The following is an 8,925-nucleotide window of genomic DNA, read 5'->3' on the forward strand; positions in this document are numbered from 1 at the left end:
AAACTTGCATCAACCAAAAAAAAAAGCCAAAAGAAAGAAGTCCTTACGATCTTGGGCAGGTGGGAGAACCACAGGAACTCCAAATCGCTCCTTGATAGATTCCTGGAGCTTCAGACCCGCACGAAAATCCAGTTAAGAGAGATCCATAGCCAGGAGAAGGAAGGGAAGTCATGGCTCGAGCGGGTGCGTGCTGCAGAGAAGGGGAACCGCCAGAGCCATTCTTCTCTCACCCTTGTTGAATTATTCTTCACATGGGGTCTTCTATCCACCGGCCATTTTGGTCATGACTCGTCAATCCATCACGAGGCCAAAAAACATCACTCGTTTCACAGCTGCGATTGGGACGTGAGAAACTTCGCTTGGTTGAAGGCTTGGAGCAAGGTTGGACGATCTTCCATAAGGCAAGCTAGCTGTAGCAAGAACCTTTCTTTGGATGTATTTCTCACTTTAAAAAAAGTGAAAATGAGCCAAGTGTTCTGTGTGCAAACATTTATTAGTATCAGAATATGCAACGCAATAACATAAGCGATTAATGTGTTACATTTTGGCAACCAAAAAAGAAAAGGAGGAACCATGTGCAGGGGGCATCCCTTGCTGAACAAGCGTCCAAAACAAATTCAACATATTTTTCATATTTTAACAGCATTTCCAATAGTTAGAAACAATGTTAACTCCCTGCATCTTTTTATTTAAAAAACAATCAATTCCACCCGGAAAGCTCAAGCTCTTGCCATGTTGCAGTGATGAGCATGCCATACGCTGATGACAAATCCAGAAGTGCAAGACGATATCATACCAACAGGCAACAGCATCAGACCTAGCAATAACATCTGATATTCTGCCTTGCTTTGATACAGCAGCTGGAGCCGTTAAAGATCTGGCAAAGCACCAGGTACCTTGTACGCCCTGAATTGTTCATCGCTAATCATGCCCAGAAAGATTTTATCTTCAAGAGCTGCTGACATCTTGATTCTCCATGTTTGAGGAGTATAATGTGTCAAAAACAACCAGTGTACAGAGATTTCTCACTTCTGCATGTGTACCATAAGACAGGTTATGATCATTAATACTCCCATCACTTTTGGGTTCGTAGCCGTGCTCCTTTTATCCATATTGAACACTCAATGACCTTGAGAACCTTCATGTAGGCTTGTAGCGGTATAGATACCTAAAACAGAAGAGAAGTGATTATTTAACAGGAATAACAGAATAGTTAGCAGCATAAACCAGCATTGGCACAGTTAGCAGCATCCATAATGGCGTTTAATTCTTTTTTGTTTACCTTAGAATAGAAGAACATTAACAGAATGACAGCCAAAAACTCATTTCTCATGTTTGTTGTTGTTAATTTTTAATAATGTAATGTAATTTAGTACCTGCCCCACTCCCATTACTTCAAGTACCTTTCATATAGGTGCCTTTCGATATGAAGTGTCAGAATGCACTAAGCATCAGATTAAATATCTAACCTAAAAATGGAAGGCATAAGATGGTTGTACTTACAAGATCTGAGGATGGTGCTTGAGGAATTTTTGCCATAGCATTTGCAACATAATACTCGTCGGTCATTTCAGTTAATGCCCGCTTCATCAAGGCAGCAAAGACTTGTAGCTCACCTACCAAATGCTTATCATCCCAGACTCACGGTTCTAAGAGCTCTCGAAAGCTATCATCATGTTGGCAGTTGACTGATTTTCCGATATCAACTGCCAATGACATATCACCTCCCAGGTAGAAGGCTAGTGCAAAAGTAGCCACCACCAAAGGATCACGTGGTTGGCGCGCCAACACTTCATGGAAGGCTAAAATGCTTATCCTGTAGTAATAACAAGCACTTAGAATATCATCTCGGGGAAGAACCAGACTAGCTTCACTTATTCCAGTATCAACAATCTAAACAGTCCACATCATCTGGAAATAAAACAATGTAAATTTTTTCCTGTCTGCCATATGTTAAATAATCAACTCTCACCATAGACCATTATGGCATGGCTTGTTAGGTGCAAGAAAACTATCCAGCTTAGAAAATAAGACCTGCACAAATAGATTGATAACATAATCAACTTAATGGAAAAATTTACCAATTACATATAAACACAATAAAATAAATGGACAAAAGAAGGAACTAAAGCTCCTTTAAACAAATCTATTGTGCATATTTGTATTACGAGTATGCTACCAAAACAAGGAAGTGCCTTGGGAAAAAAAAAAGAAACTCAATCTGAATCCAGCAAGATTTGCAGTTAGACAAATATTAACATTTGTTGAAATTTATATGTCCCTAATTAAGTATAAAAAAGTGCAAATTTTGATTGATTATAATTCCAGGAACTAAAATATTCAAAATGATAATCCATAACAGAATCATAGTGAACACGGGAAAAGGTTCTGTTCTGCAAAGCAGGACACAGATCAAGCAGAGCAGAACAAACATAAGCTTTTATTTTATCTTGACAGCTTGTCGGTTGACCTTCAAAATCATAATGTGACATGTACAGTTCCTGTCTACACAGCAACAATAAACTTATAGCCAAAAATTAAACTTACGAGTAGCATGTTAGTCCCTTTATCCTTCCTCTTAAAATATGCTGCCTATACAGTCCAATCAAATCAATGAGCCAAAAGCACAATAACCAAAAGTCATACGAATACTTGATTTTCAAGATATGTCCATTAGTGTTGGTCACAGGTTTACCTGAAAGGGCAAAAAATGTTCAAGAAGACCAAATCTCCAAAGCAATCTTAAAGAAGCTTCAGCTGAACCATAAGCAAGCATATAGTTAACCTCCATGAGTATTCTTCCCTGTGAATAGATAATCATTACGAGGCAAACATATGAGCTACTTCATTGCTGTTCTATAGAAAAGCCAAAATCATTCATACAATGAAAGCACATTGTCTATGTCAGGATCAGACCTTGTCAAGTCTTGCTACTGAGCAGGCAAGTGTTCTCACATAATAAGCTGTTTCTTTGGGGAAGCTAAACTCTAAACGAGCTGCAATTCTGATTGCACGTAGAATACGGGCTGTTAATTACATGATTGCATTAATGAAAATGATCATCCACAAAAAAAACAGAACTATAATAGAAGAAATTGTTAAACTTTAGATACCAACCACAGTCCTCCTGGAATGAAAGTGCCGGCAGGAATTACAGTACGAACCTGGGGAAAGCAAAAGGAAGATCGCATAATGAGCACAGAAAAAGGATGGTATTGAGCTGATGCAAATATGAAACAAACAGCATACCTTAGCCAATTGATTTTTTTCTGAATATGGGTTGAACATCAACCTGCATACATTAGGAAAAATAGATATGGTATAACCTGCAATATGGCAACCAGTAATCTTTGTAAAGTATATCAACACTAACCCATTTATTGTAAAGTCCCTCCCTTGGCAGTTTTCCAGCGAACATAATCATTCTTGCTACAATTTTGGCTCTTTGAACTGTAAATCTGACTACCATTTGATCCCCTTGCGCAAGTATTAAAACTTGACACCTGTCAATAAGAAGGCATAAAATATGTCTGGCTAGCTTCACAGACTAGTGGAAAAGGAAAATCTAATTTAACAAATGCCGAGCCAATTGATTTTTTGCCACCATTAAGAAGTGGCTTCACTTATTTGCCACTTTGGCCCACAATCATTGACTCAGATGGTCCCACATTTCATTGACATGAGTGACATCATAATCAAAGGGTCAATCATTGCAGTGGCAAATCATCAATTTAAACCAAATGCCAATACCAAAGTGTGTAGTTTGCAATGAAGTAGCTAAAGAATAGAGATCTGGTGTTGTGAAGAGGGTGCCAAAATCTATAGTTGGGGAAAAAATTTGATGCACTAACCTCGACAATGGAATTGTTCTTGTGTACATGACATATGGGGAAACGCCTTCCTACTATCACAGCTGATCCTGAGAAAGTATCTTTCACCTGCAGAGTTTAAAATAATGTTCTTAATTGGCACAAACACACTGTATAAGCAAAGTTTTCTTTGCCATATCAACTAACAACCCAGAACCTGAAGACTTCACAAACAGAACGAGTCAATCACCATTTGGGCTGAACTAAGAACATTGTGTTTCTTTCACCCGAAAGTATTAACATGGTAATAACTAATAAAGCTCTACAAAGTAGCAATCGTACTGTCGTACATATACCATACTGATATATAATGCCTGTTATAAGCCAGGCCGTATCCAATCATCTCTTTTCATATGGAATCACATCCTAGGTTACATATTGAACATATGTTTTGCAAGGTTAAAATCATTTATGTTAATATGTCGAATTCCCATAATGATGTCTACATAGATGCTGAAGAAAGCTGAAATACTGATAGTTCTCCAATATGCCACCACCATGTAAGGTCCAACATTGTTAGATATGCACGCGTCAAGTAGAACTGTCTATGTAGCCCACAACATCATGCAAAGGCATCGTAACTTCATAAGAATACACTAAAATATCTAAACAAAAAAAGGTTTATAGAAACCGAAATAATTGTTTCCAAGCAATCAATCATCACATCACAAACAAGACCACTTTTGCACTAGACATAACCAGTGAATGAAATTACTAGGAATTGTTCAGTATGGACCATTTTAAAACTTACATATCTAGCTACCAAGTAGTTCCACATTTGGTGTTTACAACAGAAGGTATGAAGTTATTAGCTTCACATCATCTGTCAAACTAAAAAAAAAATGAGGAGACTAGATGTGCTAAGGTAATCCAGTGAGAAAGATGACACAACACAGATTTAGTGCTGCCTTAACACAGATTTAGTGCTGCCTTGAAGCACCATAGTTTGCTCTTCTGCAAACAGCAGTGAGTTCAAAGCAACATCGTAACCAAACTATTTATGTACCCTTTGCATATTATGGATATATGCAATATGCATTATCGAAGTATCTCTTCATTTCAGGAAAGTACCTCTGCCAGCAATAACTAGCAAACAAGTCACATATCTGCATCGTACTTGATTTTTTTTTATCAACGACGTTGTACTTGATGTTTGCAAAACTATCCAGCAAACTTAACTGCATTCACATTTCAATGAAACAATAGCTCCTAGAAATGTGTATCTCAAAAATACTTGTGTAGCCAATTTCATTTCAGTAACACCACTACATCATGACAGAATGTTTATTTGAGTTATAACCTACCTAAGATCAGCTGTTGTTATTATGTCGAAATCTTTCGGTGTCTTCTTCATTATGAGATCTTGAACACAACCACCAACCAGGTACACATCATATCCTGCACAAAAAATTGAGAAATATCAACAAAAAACATAGTACAATGGACCAGCAATAAAAAAGGAAAACTTAAAAGGGTACTCAAGCACCTAATTAACAGCAGGGGAGGGGAAACATCATATAATTGAAACTATCTGATGGATACAACACTATGCAATAAGGTTCCCCTCAAAGCTTTCAAGTCAAATGGAATAAGGTCCACGCAAGCTAGATGCAGAAATAAGCAATGCTGTATTTTAGATGTAATCCCTCAGTTCTTAACTCATAAAATGCTAGCACTAAATACAAACTACATATAAGAAATGCAGGAGCGCAGATTCCACAAGTTGCCACAAGAATATAGTTTGGAAGAACAGACTTTCAGATAAACAAAACTATTTTGGGGGTGTATCAGACACACTGATTATTACTATTACTATTTAATATTACTAGTACCTTTTTTATTTTTTATTTTTCTTATCATCTTTTTGTTGGATCTTGTGGGTTCATCTCTAGCTTACCTCAACTTGCTTGGGACTAAAAGTCTTTGCTGTTGTTGTATCAGAAACACTCATTAATCTGATATCTTTACATTAACTAGGGATGGCAATCCTACCCGTGGGTCCGGGTACCCGCAGGGACCATGCCCGACGGGCACGGGTCTTAGGTTTCGCCCATAGGGACAGCGGGTTGGGTACCCGCAAAGTCACGGGTTGGGCATGGGTATTACAATCTGTCCACGGGTACCCCCGGGTATACCCGTGAAACACACCAAATGGGTCAGCCCAATTACAGTAGAGAGAGGTGATATTTTTCTCCTCAAGCTAGAACTCTTTCCCCACCGATTGAAATAATGGCTGGAGGAACAAAGTATAGGCGTCTCTGCCGATCCTGAGCTAGACCATCTTGTGCTCAAGCTCTGGTGCTTGGTCATGAATACTTCTTCTCAGGAAGCCAAAGGGAGGAGACTTCTAAAGTGGCCAACTGAACATTAAAGCTTCGCTTTTTGAATGAACTTATCATAAGTAGGAGTTTGTCAACATAATCTGCTCTGGCTTGTGTATTCCTCATGAGATCTGGACCAGCTGCAAATTTTGTTGTCAAACTGGACAGGTGGCCAAGGATATGGAAAAGAATGTAAAACAGTAGAGTTGCATAAGAATTACTAATTGTTTGACGATAAAGTGCTACTGTTGTCAAATACCCACGGGCGACCCACGGATTTTGGGTACCCGGTGGGCACAGGTACAATATTTTGCCTGTCACACTTTGCGAGCACGGATTGGGTAACCCGATTCGGGTCTCGGGTCGGGCACGGTTCTGCTTCGCCCGCACCCGATCCGACCCGTTGCCATCCCTAACATTAATTGCAGATCAACAGATAAAACCAAAATGAAAGGACCTTCAACAAAGTTTCTATTAGAGTCTTATGTTATTTCAGGTCCACCATCGCAAAAGATTGTGAGATTATCCATGCTATTGTTTAACATTCATCCGCACAACACAAGGTTGTTAAAATCATGATACTAGACATGGAATCCAATGGTTCCACCAGCGCCAATACAACTCAAATCATACCATGAATCGTAACTGGTAGGATCATAATAGAATCGTGTTCCTGGTCATAGGACTGTGGGGGTCATAGCAGAATCACACATCTTCTCATATTATGAAAGATTTAGGTGTTTAGTTGTGTCATAGTCCTCAATTCAAGCTGTATAGTAAGGACCAGGTAGTTAGTTCTTTAGACAAAAAGTCAAAATACTTTACTTTTTTTATTTCCTTATTCTTATGGGTTTCATCTCTAGCCTACCCCAACTTGTTTGGGACTGAAAGGCTTTGTTGTTGTTGTTGTTGTTGTTGTTGTTGTTATTCTTTTAGTTGTAAAATGATCAAGTAATGGCAATGTTGTTAAAATCACTATTTTAGCCATAGAAACATTCAAATGGCATGGAATATAAATACCATCTAGTCATGAATAAGATCAACATTGATTTATCGCATTAGGTAATATAACACTCATATCATCCTTGGAATACATGGTAAATCGAAAAGGTCTTTTTTTGTAGAATCAAGTAGCTACAATTCGATCCTAAATTATGAACCTATCGGCGCCTATCCAGTTAACTCAGGATCACATTCTAACGACCATGACAACATAAAATGCCAGTATTTTCCCATTCAAATTAATCGACTACTAGTTTCTGACAGGCTGTAATGAATATGAACTATCCATATTAATCGACTACCAATATCAGATATGATACAAGTGTGGTTCAAATTTCCCTATCTGATTAGCAGTTTCTCCCATATTCAAAATTTGTATCTTTCACAAAATACAGTATTTATTACTTTTTTCACTCCAAAAATATATTTTATCAAAACCACTCAAATCTGTATGAAAATCCAATATAGAGATATATATTTCATTGCAGCATTTATAATTATTTGATAGTTTTCAGTTATGTTAAATCAGTAAAATACAAGTATTAACTTTGCATTTATTGCGATAAAATGCCATTAAATCCAACCGCGTTAAGTAGTATTCAAACCGGCTTGCATTTGCTATGACATTCGACCTGAAACTTAGTACAATTGAGTTCGTTTAGAAGAATGTGGCTACAGGTGTGGTTTGATCATTTTTGTCACCCCCTAGTGCTCGACCACAAGTTCAACCATAGGACCTCGGACTCGAATCCAGTTTTCAACAGTGAAATTTCAGGATTCAGCTCGACAAATCAAACCAAACACCAGCAACGCCAGCGAGGCCGAGGCTCACCTCTGCTCCGGAGGCGGTGGAGGACGTTCCAGGCCTCGTCGGGGATCATGGACTCCTTGATCCCGAACTGGCGCTGACCTTCTTCCACTCCGGCCCCTCCAACCCCTCCGCCCCCGCGCCGCCTGCACAGAAAGGCCCAGCACCCACCCGGTAAGCAAAGCAAACCCTTGGGGTTAGCAAATGTAGCGCTCGCCGTCACCGCTAGGCCAACAACCGGAGCGGCGGGGACTTACAGCGGAGGCGGGGGCGGGGGCGGGGGCGGTGGAGGGGGTGGAGTCAGAAGGCGAGGGGGACGGGGACGGGGACGGTGCGCGGCGGCGGCGCAGGGAGGGCGCGAGGCAGCCTGGCCGGGTGAGCGCGCCGAGCCACCGCAGCTCCGGGGAGCGCAGGGCCATTGCGGCGGCGCGAGGGTGGAGAGCTGAGGCGGCGGCGCGAATCTGCGACCCTCCCGGAAGCCACGAACCAACCAACCTCCCATTTGGGCTTCGGTTGGCGGGTCGCTTTGTCGCCCATGGGCCGAGACGTGGTCTACATGGGCCGGGCCGGGGATTATCTGGGCCTCTGGGCCCACGTCGTACCTTTCGGCCCATGCTTGCTCGCTTGGAACAACGTCGTCTTCATCTACTCACCTACCGGCCCATGCCTCCTAAAAAACATACGGACCCATGCATCACTAGCACTGGGCTAAACTTGCACCGTTGTTGTGTCAGTTTTTTTTTAACAATGGAACAAGATTATTTCAGTCTTGCACGGTAACCGTTTGATCAACTCGGATGAACAATGAAGATCGATCGGATATACTAAAACTGTCAGCAACTTGTTAAAAACTGTAGGGAAAGACAGAAACTCTTGTAGTGGTTTGGCGTACGTCCTCGTGGCTTTTCAAAAGCATTTGTTTTTT

General features: G+C 40.3%; 1 pseudogene; it reads right to left on the minus strand.

Moving 5' to 3' along the window:
- Positions 1-505: 505 nt before the first annotated feature.
- On the minus strand, positions 506-8,460 carry LOC133889110 (uncharacterized; annotated as a pseudogene).
- Between the last annotated feature and the right edge of the window lie 465 nt (positions 8,461-8,925).

Source organism: Phragmites australis, chromosome 13, assembly GCF_958298935.1.
Source record: "Phragmites australis chromosome 13, lpPhrAust1.1, whole genome shotgun sequence".
Taxonomy (NCBI): domain Eukaryota; kingdom Viridiplantae; phylum Streptophyta; class Magnoliopsida; order Poales; family Poaceae; genus Phragmites; species Phragmites australis.